Source organism: Pogoniulus pusillus, chromosome 21, assembly GCF_015220805.1.
Source record: "Pogoniulus pusillus isolate bPogPus1 chromosome 21, bPogPus1.pri, whole genome shotgun sequence".
Taxonomy (NCBI): Eukaryota; Metazoa; Chordata; class Aves; order Piciformes; family Lybiidae; genus Pogoniulus; species Pogoniulus pusillus.
Window position 1 is genome coordinate 21116617 of NC_087284.1, and position 13979 is coordinate 21130595.

The window sequence follows — 13979 nt, forward strand, 5'->3', positions numbered from 1 at the left end:
GGAAGAGTATGTCCAGCAGATCAAGGGAGGTTCTCCTCCTCCTCTACTCTGTCCTGGTGAGACCTCATCTTGAGTACTGCCTTCAGTTTTGGGCTCCCCAGTTGAAGAGGGACAGGGATCTGCTGGAGAGGGTCCAGTGGAGGGCTATGAGGATGATGAGGGGACAGGAGGGCTTGGCTGATGAGAAGAGGCTGAGGGACCTGGGGCTGCTTAGTCTGGAGAAGAGAAGACTGAGAGGGGATTTGATAAATGTTTATAAGTATCTGAAGGCTGCCCAGGAGTGGGGGGACAGGCTCTGCTCACTTGCTCCCTATGATAGGACAAGGAGCAATGGGTGTAAGTTGCAGCAAAAGAGGTTCCACCTCAACACAAGGAGGAACTTCTTTACTGTAAGGGTCCCAGATCACTGGGACAGGATGCCCAGAGAGACTGTGGAGTCTCCTTCTCTGGAGCCTTTCAAGGCCTGTCTGGATGTGTTCCTCTGTGATCTGTGTTAGATAGGATTGTCCTGCTCTGGCAGGGGAGTTGGACTCGATGATCTCTTTGGGTCCCTTCCAACCCCTAACATCCTGTGAGCCTGTAGTGGTTGCTAATCTGGCCTTCCAAGTGTCTCTAATGTGCTGAGAGCTTAAAAAATAATGCTAGTATAGCTTCAGAAAAAATTGTGTTCATTGTAAGTTTTACATGCTCTAAAAGCTACACCTAATGTTCAGCTGTGATAGATTTGTTGAATTTTGGGAGCTGAATTAACATTTTATCAAGTCTAAAATAATGTGTGTGTTTATAGTTAAAATACTATTTTGTTGTACTTTGTTGTTAGTGCAAGGCAAGATTTGGTACAACATAGCTCTGTGAAGGCTGGCTCAAAAGAAGTAGCTTGCCTCCAATAGCAAATGTTTAAGACTGACAAAAATTGGGACTGGGTGACATAAGCAATTTTACCAAGCAGCTTTTAACAATTAAAAGTAGTTGGGTTAAGAATTGGAGGATGCCATAAGGATTGGAGACTTTGGTAGGATGAGAATGGAAATAAGAACTCCGATACAAGATCCTTTTGACAAGATTAAAGCTGTGATCTCCAGGCTTCCCTGGACAATTGTGCTGAGCATTGTAAAGGAAGCAATGCCATTCTCCTTTCAGCTATTTACTGCAGCTACAAACAGCATTGGAGAGTCTCCTAGTTGATGTGGTTTAAACACAGCTGGCAGCAAAACACCACGCAGCAATATATTCATCCTCCCCTGTACCGGGAGCAGGGGAGAGAATTGGAAAGGTAAAAACTAAGGAATCTTACTCATAGACTGAAATAAAACCAATTTAATAATGGAAATAAAATTGTAAAAAATAATAATTATGATAGTAACAGTAGAACAGACAAACAAGAAATGCACAGTGCAATTACTCACTACTCACTGTGCAGCCCATTCCCAGCCTCTACCCAGCTAGCCATCACAGAGAAGAAAAGAGCAAAACAGCAGTCCTGGAAGAGGTAGCCAGCTTTCTGGCCAATTTTCATCTATATACTAAGCATGATGTTGTGTGATAATGAATATTCCTTTGGCCAGTGTGTGTTTGTTGCTCTAGTGCAACAGGTGGGGATTGGTCTCTTCTGCCAGGCAACCAGCAGCAGAACGAGGGGACACAGTCTCAAGTTGTGCCAGGGGAGGTCTAGGCTGGATGTTAGGAGGAAGTTCTTCCCAGAGAGAGTGATTGGCATTGGAATGGGCTGCCCAGGGAGGTGGTGGAGTTGCCATCCCTGGAGATGTTCAAGAAAAGCCTGGATGAGGCACTTAGTGCCATGGTCTAGTTGACTGGCTAGGGCTGGGTGCTAGGTTGGCCTGGATGATCTTGGAGGTCTCTTCCAACCTGCTTGATTCTATGATTCTGCGATTCTTTATTCCTGTTCCTCTTGACTATGTAAAGAGTAAAATTTACTCTTTACTTAGGACTTGGTCTCCTTTTCATGCTTGCTTGTGGTTCCTGGAAACAGAAACATAAAAATCTTCTTTCAAAATGTTTTTACTGTTTTAAAGACTATAATTTAGGCAAAGGAGAGAAAGCTGCCATTAGCACAAAACTATTAGTGTGATCTTTGCAAGAGATGAGAGGGATTTATATACCAAATAGAATGTAAGGTAAGCTGCTTTCACTTAAAGCTTGGGGCACACTGTTATATCCCTGGGGTGTGTTGAAATAATGGTCAAGGAGGTAGGCAAGACAGTTGATGTATTTACGTAAAGTGTGATGTCTCATGGGAAAAAAATTACATGGTAGTCCAAAACAGTCAGAGTAGGTATATGAAATGTTAAATTTACATACTCTCTAAATTCTTGTAGTTTTCTTTTACATACATGGAGTGAAAATAGCACTTCTGAGTCAGCAGTATTCATTCTTGATGAATAAGCAGAATACTGTTGTATGGAAACTGAAATTGAATTCTCTGTATCAGACTTTACTGTGAAGACAGATGGCTTTTAAAGCTTTTCCTGAAAGAATCATATTTAAGTCATGTGCTTACTTAGAGTTTATTTAGACCTTAATTTCTGCAAGTGTGGAGTGGGACACTTGGGTGCAAAGCTAAGAGCAATGCTGACTAACCAGGAGTTTCAGATCTATAGACCTTGCAAAGCCAGTAACTGTTCTCAGCATTTGCTTATTTTTTTGGAGCTGATGAAATACTTGATCTGCTACTGATAATTTGGTTCTTACTCATTTTATATCAAAGTAATTTGAAGCTGAATGTGTGCATTTTGAGAAATGGGTGGGTTTCAGTTATGGTGGGAGCCTTAGGGGGAGGTAATTGCAAATTCTGGGTTTCAGTTGCAGAGGAAAGTCGTAGAATTTTTTTTTTCACCTGACCCTGCTTCTCTAGTTAATTACTAAATAGTGAAATTTATTTGGATCTTTAAATAGCACAATGCATTTTCTAACATACAAAAAAAAAGGTTAGTTGATACTTCCTACCCTTGTCAGTGTTAAGTGGTGATCCGCCAAGGGTATAAGTTTGTCAAACAGCTGAGCTGAAAGCTGAAGTGTTGGGAGCTTCCTGCTTGCTTTTCTTGCTGTCAGGTTAAACATTCTGGGAGAAGTGGTTTCATACAGCAAAGTACTTCACAAAGATTGTAAAGGAATCTGTAAGGAACTGTGTTGATGGAATGAAAACAGTATGTTTATATTTTTATGACTTTTTATTTAACTGTATTTTTTTTAAGTGCCTTCTTTCATTTTGGTGCTTGCCAAAGTGTTCCATAGCATATCTGCTGTCAAATAATGTTCAGATTTTGTTCTTCTGTTAAGTCTCTGTATCTTGACCTTCTTCTCTTTACTTAGCCTACTGTGTTGGTTTGAGGCTAACTGGAATATTATAATGAGGAAAAAATAGATTACAGGCTGTGAAAAGGGACCAGTGGTGATGTCTACTTCACTTATAGGCTTGTTGAGATGTATAAAAAGCAAGAACACGAACACAAAGATAAGACTGTGTGTGTGTGTCAGAGTCTGTGTTGCTCCCTGAGCTGCTTCTGTGTAATTAATCCTTCTGCTTTTACCTCCCCTTCCCAATCCTCCAAACTCACCTTGCATGTGGGGCAAACTCTGGGATAAGGTAGAGGGGTGGAAAGAAGGTGGAAGGGTGGTTGGGAGCCTCTCCTGGGGACTCTGATTTCTGGGAGGGCTGTTGTGTTTCTGTATTACTTTTAACTTGTGTATTTCTGCCTATAGCTGTATGTATTTGTAATATATTGTAACTATCTGTTTGTATATTGTGCTAAGCTGTGAATATAAAGCTCCATTCCTTAACTGCCAGCTGGCTGTGTCTGGTCTAGGTGATTTCATTGTGTGTGGGGGCAGGCAACTCCTAGACCACCACACCTACTTACTACACTGGTTTATGTTTAGTAACTTTGGTTTTAGGGGTTGATTATAAACTTGAACATTCAGAATTTTTGCATGCTCCATGTACCCTAGGATGAGCTTCTGCATGGAATATGCCTGTTTCATCTCCACAATATTCAAGCATTAATTATTCTTCAACTCTAAGCTAGCCAGATGTTTGAGAGAAGCAAGGGGTTTGTACAGCTGATTTCTCTGCAGTTACCAAAAATGGTTAATGTTTGAATTTGTATCTAAAGAGCTGATGGGGATTTCCAGTAGCATTTTGTCAGGTATCACATTAATAGTCGTTCCTTCTAGCTGACTGGATAGGGTTGGGTGCTAGGTTGGACTGGATGATCTTGGAGGTCTCTTCCAACCTGGTTGATTCTATGATGCTATCATTCTGTTGTATGATTCCTTCATGGTGTTATGATGTAATTCACAATGCTCTTGGTCCAGTTGCTAAAGAAGTGTTGAAATTGATACAGAGTAACTGAAATCAAAACTATCAGGGAAAAAAAACAAGTCATAATTGCTACACAACAGGCCTGTTGAGATTTAGTGTAACAACAACAACAAGTCTCAAAATCTAAAAATTAGACTGTTAGCTTCCTGAGCATGCCAGTCTGTCACAGCTGATGAAGTAAACAAGTCTTTTCCTGGCCATTCTTTCCCTTCCTTAAGTGTGTATTGCAAAACAGATTGCAAAATTTTTTGCATTGCAGTACATTGCTGAATTGACTCTAACCTGTACTCAAATGTGATTATTGTCACCAAAGACTGCGGGGATAGAAGCAAATGTTTAGGGGCTAGGAGTCACTATTACCCATTCTTTGAACTGCAGTGCTGATTTTCAGTATTCTGGGTGGTGGAGGTTTTGCTGTTGGGTTTGGTTTGGGTTTTTTTTGGGTGTGTGCTTGAAAAGGAAAGGTACTGCAAGGAGGTGACTGACTCAGCAGTTGGTAAACACAGCAAAAGGGTCAAGTTTTAGGATGAGACCTTAAGGTTTGCAGCACAGAATCATAGAATCAACCGGGTTGGAAGAGACCTCCAAAATCATCCAGCCCAACCTATCACCCAGCCCTAGCCAGTCAACCAGACCATGGCACTAAGTGCCTCAGCCAGGCTTTTCTTGAACACCTCCAGGGACAGTGACTCCACCACCTCCCTGGGCAGTCCATTCCAATGCCAATCACTCTCTCTGCCAACAACTTCCTCCTCACATCCAGCCTAGACCTCCCCTGGCACAACTTCAGACTGTGTCCCCTTGTTCTTTTGCTGGTTGCCTGGGAGAAGAGACCAACCCCACCTGGCTGCAACCTCCCTTCAGGTTTGGGAAACAGTATGCCAGACCGTTGCATTGCCAAAAGCTGCGTTAAAACAGCAGTGCTGCTCTTATAAAAGCTAATTCATTGGTTTAATGTTGCAGTTTCCTCATCTTTGTTACGAAAGTCTTCATAACTCTGAGTATTCTGCTTCAACTACCTGTTAACGATCACAGAGAAAAGAACAAGAAAGAAGTTAGCATCTGTATTAATAATAATACTTCATCCATTGCTTTGGGAACTCGCTAACATAACATTTCCTGTGCTCCTCCGTGCTAAACAAAGCCTCCTGAAGATAGGGACTGCTGTCTCACCTGAAGCCTGCTAATGTTTGCTTGTTGCTACTTAGACAAATGGAGTATTTTTTTGTTTAAAGTGATCTTCCTGCTCTTGCAAATGAGAAATGATAGTCATTTGTCAGCTCAGCCAAATTTCGGGTGCTGTTGCAAGCAGCAGAACTTTGCCGGGAGGCAGATGAAGATCTCTGAAAGTAGAGTTTCTGTGGGAGGATAAGTATTTGTGTATGAAGACATATGCTCAGTCAAGCAGTTTGATTTAGAGTATGTATATTCCTGTTGACACTGACAGTCCTACTAGACTTTAAATCTGGCAGAAGACAGCAAACTAGTCCCTCATCACAAAATTGTTTTTAATAGAGCATTAATATTTTCAAAGAAATGAATCCCCATGCCAGGCTTTTTACCCAAGGGAGATTCTATTTATTACTTCTGTGCTCTAAGCTAAGTATTTCTAAAGGTTTACTTTTACAGGCAGTAAACTTGGTATTCCCAAATTCCTCATAAGCACTTTGCTCATCTCTTAGAATCATAGAATCAACCAGGTTGGAAGAGACCTCCAAGATCATCCAGTCCAACCTAGCACCCAGCCCTAGCCAGTCAACCAGACCATGGCACTAAGTGCCTCAGCCAGGCTTTGCTTGAACACCTCCAGGGACGGTGACTCCACCACCTCCCTGGGCAGCCCATTCCAATGGCAATCACTCTCTCTGGGAAGATCTTCCTCCTAACATCCAGCCTGTACTTTCCCAGCACAACTTGAGACTGTGTCCCCGTGTTCTAGTTGTTGCTAATATTTCCATTACTTACCATGAAACGTAGATTGTGTGTTTGGTTTTGCAAAAGTTTCTGGGGAAGAATACAGCTTTCTTATTTTCTTCTTTGATTAACAAGTGCTGATTATATCTTTCAAGAGAGTAATTCCTATTTTATTTGTGAGGGGGGTTATGTTTACATTTGGTTCCCAAGTTAGTAAATACATAAACAGCCTTTTTTAGCTCTGTATACAGCCATGAATTATTTTGTTTAGAGTGAGGACTCTAATATATTTCATTCTTAATGAAAGTGTAGAGCTTAATAGAGAGCAGATTGTCTCTTATGTCAGATTGCTGGAAGAAATGATTTCTCAGTGTCTAAAGAGACAAAATTAGATGTGTGGAGCAGCGTCTTTACTTGGGGGACTTCCTGCCACTTGACACTTTGCTTTATGTTAGTGTTTTCTCATTGCAGTAATCACAGAGATCCTTTGCAAATGTTAAGAAGCACTGTGTAAATCTGACATTTGCTTTTACAAATTGATCAGTTAATTTAAGCACTGCCTCTTGTGAAAGGCAATTCTAAGAGCCTTGCTTAGATTCCTCCTCCTCCTCCCACTTTTCTCACTTCTACTATCGCCCTACAGCACACCATATAATACCATACATGTGTGGTATCTCCAAAACAGCAAAGTCTCTAGTTAGAAGTAGAACAATTCTATAGTTCTCTTTTTCCATATGGGACAGAGTTTGCCAACTGCAAACTGATTTCTTGGTCTTCTAAGTATCATTAAAGCAGCATATTTGAATGTCTGTAGTTCCATTAAAATGTATCAATGGAAATGGAGAAACTAGGTATGACAATAACTCAGCTACACTGTGTGGGTTTGTGTGTTTGGGTTTTTTTTTCTCTAAACTCTGTTCTCCCACATCTTCCCCTATGAGCTTGCCTGATGATTAGGGTTTTTTGCATCGGATCAGTATATAAGATGTTACAGGTTATACAAGATGTCACAGGTCACTGAATTGAATATTAGACATGAAACTGTAGCACACAGCTTTCCTGAAGCATTCTGCTCACTGTTAGTAATCACAGAGCATGCAATTTTATTGAACATTTGTCAGGGCTTCCATAGTTGATTTTAATATAGTTACATATTTAACTACTTTTGTATTTGTCATGAAATGAGATTTTGTTTTCCTCAGTAGCTCTGGGAACTTACTCTGAAGCAGGGAAGACTAGAAAAGGTTAAACAGAAGGAATAGTCTTTCTCAGTTGAAGGAATCCTGTTTGCTTTCCAGTGTTAATGCTATGCACACTCTTCCTAGCAAAGAACAGCGCTCTCAAAGTAGAAGTTGAGCTACCTTGAGAAAAACTAAACAATAAAATCCACATTGTGTGCATATGCACATCTGCATAGTTAGCTGGAGTTGATACAAGTTGGCATATCAGATAGGTCTGATGATTCTAACTAGTTGCTGCTGCAAGGTTTCAGACTGTTGCCAGAGTTGCATTTTGTTGAGGAAGGTGACTGCTTGAGCTCTTACAGAAAGCAAACAAACAGAAAACTTGTAGTTGACACTAAATCTTGTTTTCTTCAGGGTTCCATCATAGTGAATGCTGTGTCAGCTGAAGGAGCTGATGTGTATAACCCATTTTGCACTGTGACTCATTCTTTTGTAGTAATCTGTGCTGGTTGCTTTGCATACTTGTGAAACAATGAGAGTAGTGTTCCCTGGTGGCTGAGGAGAAGGTGCAGAGGTTATTTGCCATCTCAGTCATCAACATACAACTCTTTGCTGATAGTCCTACTGAAGGCAAGCATGACAAATTGTGTGCAGTAACAAATATTTATATAGTCTCCATTAAAAACAATTATTCAAATTATTATTTATCTTAATGCTTTCCATATGAGATAAATCCATGGCATAAAACTGTGGTGACTTTGTTGTGTGCTTTTTTCTTCTCTAAAGTATTGTTGGTCACTTCAACTAGTAGAGTATGTGGCTTTCTCCGTGTTACAAATCCGTTTTCTCTGGAGTTTCATGACAGAGCAGTAATTTTCTTCCCTTTTCATGCTTTTGTGTTCACTCTCTTGCTCTGATGTCTCTGATCAAGTGTGCAGGGTCATACTGAGTTGGTAGAAAAATAAGATGTTGAAATGGAGTTGGCTGCATATTTTAAGGCTGCTATGCGTGCAGCGGTAGTTCTGCATGGTTGTTGTTGTTATGAACACCGACTGTGTCAGAAGGAAGTTCTCTGAACAATAGGAGTGCAAATACTGAGACCGTTCAGTATAAACACAAGAATGCAAGACAGTTGTGGTTTGCACTGCAGACATTGTGGCTATGAATCTGGTCAGCATAGCTGAGTGGCTGGGTAAAATTTGCTTAGCCCCTCAATTGAAGAAAGATATTGAGGTCCTGGAATGTGTCCAGAGAAGGGTGATGAAGCTGCTGAAAGGCCTGGAATACAAACCCTATGAGGAGAGGCTGAGGGAGCTGGGGGTGTGCAGCCTGCAGAAGAGGAGGCTCAGGGCAGACCTTATTGCTGTCTGCAACTACCTGATGGGGGGGTGTAGCTGGATGGGGTTGGTCTCTTCTGCCAGGCAACCAGCAATAGAAGAAGGGGACACAGTCTCAGGTTGTGCCAGGGGAGGTCTAGGCTGGATGTTAGGAGGAAATTCTTCACAGAGAAAGTGATTTGCCATTGGAATGGGCTGCCCAGGGAGGTGGTGGAGTTGCTGTCCCTGGAGGTGTTCAAGAAAAGCCTGGCTGAGGCACTCAGTGCCATGGTCTGGTTGACTGGCCAGGGCTGGGTGCAAGGTTGGACTGGCTGATCTTGGAGATCTCTTCCAACCTGGTTGATTCTATGAAAAGCTCAGAATATTGGACATCATTGTTAGGTGCCACAAGGCACCCATTGTACAGAGGGTTTGTTGCTTGTGGTGACAGAACATTTAGCTTGTAGTAATGAAGTGTAAAACAGGACAGTAAAAGCTATTGGCAAGGTATTTAGAAGGGGTTTGAATCTGGGTTAGATGTGAATTACAATGAGGCCAATATAAAAATTATTATTAGTTTATTAATTTTCAATTCCCCAAACTTAAGAGTCAACAGGCAGAGATTCTGTTATGTGGTTGGTAAAGGTATTTTTGCAGGATGTATATATAAAATCAGGTTGGTTTAAACAACCTTAGAAAAAAACTAGTGATTTAAACTATTAAAGAGAGCCTTACAGCACAACCTGCTGCTTAAAAGTTAAACACAAGCATAAATTTTAACAAACTTTAGAACAGAGAGTGTATTTACTCACTGTCCTGAGTCTCAGTATTGGTAATCCCAAACTATGTGCAGATGCACAAACAAGGAAAACGTAGTCCTGGAGACGTGGTGGCTTTTCCACGTGGCGGCTTTTCCACGTGGCATTGGTGCCGGGCAGGTAGGTTTGCAGCTTGCACAGTTCAGATTGAGCACGTTGTCTGAGATGAGCCACGAACACGAGGCAAATCCTCTGTGGCTCTCAGGAAGCTGTCAGATCGGCCAAACACCTGGGTGGAAAGGATCCAGGCTTGCGGGTTTCTGAGAGAGAAGAGTTACTGTAGTGTGTTGGGGCCTGACCCATGCCTGTCAAGCCCTTGTCATCACTGTTCACAGTGCTCAGGGGCAAGAGAAGGTCTCTTGGTCTACAGGCAGACCAGCAGGCAGGTCAGCTGCACCAGAGAACCAGGCTCTGCCAGTATCAGTGCCCCTGTATGGAAAAAGAAGCATACAAGGAAAGAAGCTCATTCTGCAAAAGATAAGGACAAAACAGGACTATCAGGGGAACAAGAGAAGAGAGCCAGAGCTGCTCACTCAGCATTTATCTCTGGTTTTGGAAGACAGCCAAGGACAAATAGTGGATGGAATGAACAGTAGGTCTCAGCAAGGCATAGAAAATCTCTCTTCCTTTGTAAAAGCCTGTTTCAGCTGTGAGGGAGCTGTCCTGGGAGATCCATCAACTCAAAGAGAACATGTTCTATTCTCTACCTGTATGGTCCTGTGTTTCAGCTGTGAGGAACAGTGCTCTCTGTCCCAGGCAGAATCTAGGAGGTACACACCATGGCATACCCTGTGGTTTTACTTGCGTCACCATGAAGTGCGTAACCACTCTAGGCCTATTTGCACAAGTACGTGAATGACAAGGAAGTTCTGCCTGGAAGAATGCTGCTCCAGTTCTCAGTGGAAAATTGCCCAAAAAGAGCAGAAAAACTAATAGTGGTTCTGATCCTCCAAAAGGGACTCCCAAAGCAATCTTGCAAGATGCCTGTGATTCCAGTCAGAGCTAGAGGGGCCCTGCCTTCAACCAGATGGAGGAGAGGGACAGCTGGGCTTATTGGACTGTATGGAACCAATGGCTGGCAAGTTGAACCTATGAGACTATAAAGGGTGGAACCCATCTGTGCTTCTGATGTCACAGGGGGATCCCCACATCTGCATGTGTTGGAAGCTGAGCACTGGAATCCAAGACACAGTTTGCTTTCGCTTGGAGGAAGGGAGTCACTGGAATCAACTACCCCAGGGATAGAAACACAGCCCCACCACTTGGACTGGTCCAGACATATTTGAGCAGGGTGGAGCTCCAGAACATCTGCAGTGAGAAGTCTTCTGTATACTGCAAAGTGATCTCATATTGAGTGAGAATGGACAGTGAATGATGTCTTATGTATATTGTTCAATGTTAACTGCTACTGGGCATGATGCAGATCTTACAGGATAAGGAGAGGTGAAAAACCTCAGGGGTTGAGTTGAAAATATACTGCTGTTATTATTCAGAAAACATCCTGCCTCATACCAGCTTCAAAAGGAAAGTGCTGACTGGAGCCTGAAGTTCAGATTGTAATAGGAGGGAGGCTTCCTATTCTGGCTATTGCTTTGGGGTTCTGGGTTTAGGATGTTGGCTCTTTTGGCGGGGATGGCAGTGGGATGGGTGGGAGTTTGCTAGCTCTCTGTTCTGCTTCATTCTGCTGCTTTTCTGCATTTTACTACACTTCTGCAATAGGCTAAAGTAATTGTGCATTATGTTATTCGTATCAAACTCTTTTTATCTCAACCTCGAGGGTTTTGTTGTGTGTTACTTTCCCCTCACTTCTGTGTTGGAGGGGAACAGGCAGCTTAACCTGTTACAAGCAGGCTAAGGAAACATGACCTAAATTTTAGAAAAAAAGCTATTTTGGGATGTGTGCAAAATCATTAGGTTAGCAGTAGCAAGTTCTAGTTTTCAGTAGCTCAGTTTCAGCAAGGGAAAGCATACTGTGTGGGACTTTGTGTCATGCTAGGCTGGCTGTGGGGCTTGGGCACCTTTTGGTGATAATTCCTGCCTGTTATGTGGTGGGACTCAATACCTCTCCCTGGTAAACTGAGGCACAGCAAAGTTTCCAGGTGGATAAGATCAAAGCATCAAAGCTTGCTGTTACACAGCAAAGCTGGTCTGAAGCATGGCAATAGCATGGCCAGGCAAAATGGCTTGAGGATGAGCACATTTACAGCTTCACTCCTATTTTTATCAATTGCTTGACTCTGATGGCTCCATTTGACCACAAAGACTAATCAATCAAAGTGGCACTTTTGCAAAATGAGCCATATTAGGCAAAGCCTGGGGCTTGCTTTACCCAAATTTGGGGAAGCACAGGCCATGCATAAACAAGTATATGTGCTTTGAGTAGGCTCGGTGGCTTCAAGACCTTAGTCTTCTTTCCCACGTTACTCCCACTCTAGCAAAGGGGGAAGGGGATCATGCCTGGACAATCCAGGACATGTGTTAAGCCTTTTTGGCCTTCCACAACATTATGAAACATGAATATTAATTTCTGGTGTGAGTATCGATTATGATAATTTAAAAAAAAATCACTAGATTGTGTTAACTTCATTCAGATTCTCAGTCGATGGCAAGTATTGAGGCAGTGAGGATTTATAAACACAGATGAAACAATCCAAGGCAGTCAGGACATGGAAAGCTGGGAGCAGGAACATCCTAAGTATGCACAGCAGGCAGTACCAGCTATGGTCACAGGATGGGCCAAACACACTTGCTTGGTGAGCCCAAATTCGCTAAGTCTTACAACTGAGGGAGAACCTACCGAAAACTAGCCCCAAAAAACTAGTCGCAAAGGATTTCCTGAGGGAGTTTCCTGTATAAAGACGCCTCCAAAAACCCATGATTATTATCCCGAGGGTAAAAAATACAACGTATTCCGAAGGCAGAGGGAAGGAGAGAAAAACGGAGTAGCTGCCTGCGGAACTGCCGCAGCGGTGGCCACTGTGAAACAAGAGCTACCAATGCTATGAACTGCGCTGCTGCAGGCAGGCAGTTGATGAGCCGCTAATGGCATGGAAGCCACTAGGGATTCCCCCAGGGAATCGACACACAGGCGACTGCTGCGAATCGCAGCAGAGGGAGCTGCAGAATCATGCTTTGTCAAGTGATTCCCCTGTTAGGTACATTGTGCAAAGGAAGCTGTCCAACAGGGCAAGCATCAGGAGTGTGACCAATGTCATGCCCAACGCAAGCCACACATGCATGTCCAAACAGGCAGTAAGGCTGCACAAGACACCATAGGTGTAGTGCTGGATTACTACCCCTTAGGGCAGGCTTACTGGAGCCAACCCCCACTGTCTGTTTTGGCTGCTCCTTGACTCATTCCTGGACCCTACAAAGGGGGGAGGAGGAGGGGTAGTGGCCACACTGTTTTAGCTGTTGTTTTTTTACCCCTCCATAACAGTATTGCGTGTTACAGTGCAGCATGTAGCACTTAAGGTCTCTGTTAGTTTAACACTTTTTTAACCAAAGCTTCTGCTATAAATGCTAATGTTTAACTTGTGGGAGAGAGATGAAATAATGTACAAAACCTTCTGTCCATAAACTAGAATATGGATGGGAAACTTACTCTGGGGGAACGAGCATTTGTGGAGCTGCTCATGTGAACGTGTGCTGGTGCTGTTTTCTAGCCTTATGGAGAACAATTCACAGTACCACAGTACCACAGTATCATCAGGGTTGGAAGAGACCTCACAGATCATCAAGTCCAACCCTTTACCACAGAGCTCAAGGCTAGACCATGGCACCAAGTGCCACATCCAATCCTGCCTTGAACTGCCCCAGGGACGGCGACTCCACCACCTCCCCGGGCAGCCCATTCCAGTGTCCAATGACTCTCTCAGGGAAGAACTTTCTCCTCACCTCCAGCCTAAATCTCCCCTGGCATAGCTTGAGGCTGTGTCCTCTTGTTCTGGTGCTGGCCACCTGAGAGAAGAGAGCAACCTCCTCCTGGCCACAACCACCCCTCAGGTAGTTGTAGACAGCAATAAGGTCACTCCTGAGCCTCCTCTTCTCCAGGCTAACCAATCCCAGCTCCCTCAGCCTCTCCTCGTAGGGCTGTGCTCAAGGCCTCTCCCCAGCCTCGTCGCCCTTCTCTGGACACGCTCAAGCATCTCAATGTCCCTCCTAAACTGGGAGGCCCAGAACTGAACACAGGTGGTTTGTTGTGCTAGGTATTTGTGGTTGGATAAAGGGCAACAGATACAGCACTCAGAAATAGATGACTGATTATTTAGGAGGACAGGCAATCACCTCACTTATATCATCTGAAAGGCTAAAAGAGGTTGATGGCTGTTCCAGCTCTCCACTCTGCCTCGCATGTGTTGTGTTCCTCAGAGGCTCAGTTCACTGTCCCTTTTTGGTTCCTTCTCCC

The 13979-nt window shown here is 43.2% G+C and overlaps 1 protein-coding gene across 2 annotated transcripts in view; it reads left to right on the forward strand.

Annotated features, from left to right (window-relative positions):
* GALNT1 (polypeptide N-acetylgalactosaminyltransferase 1) overlaps positions 1-13979 on the forward strand; it is a 58135-nt gene that overhangs the window by 7607 nt on the left and 36549 nt on the right. The gene's annotated exons all lie outside the window — the stretch shown is intronic.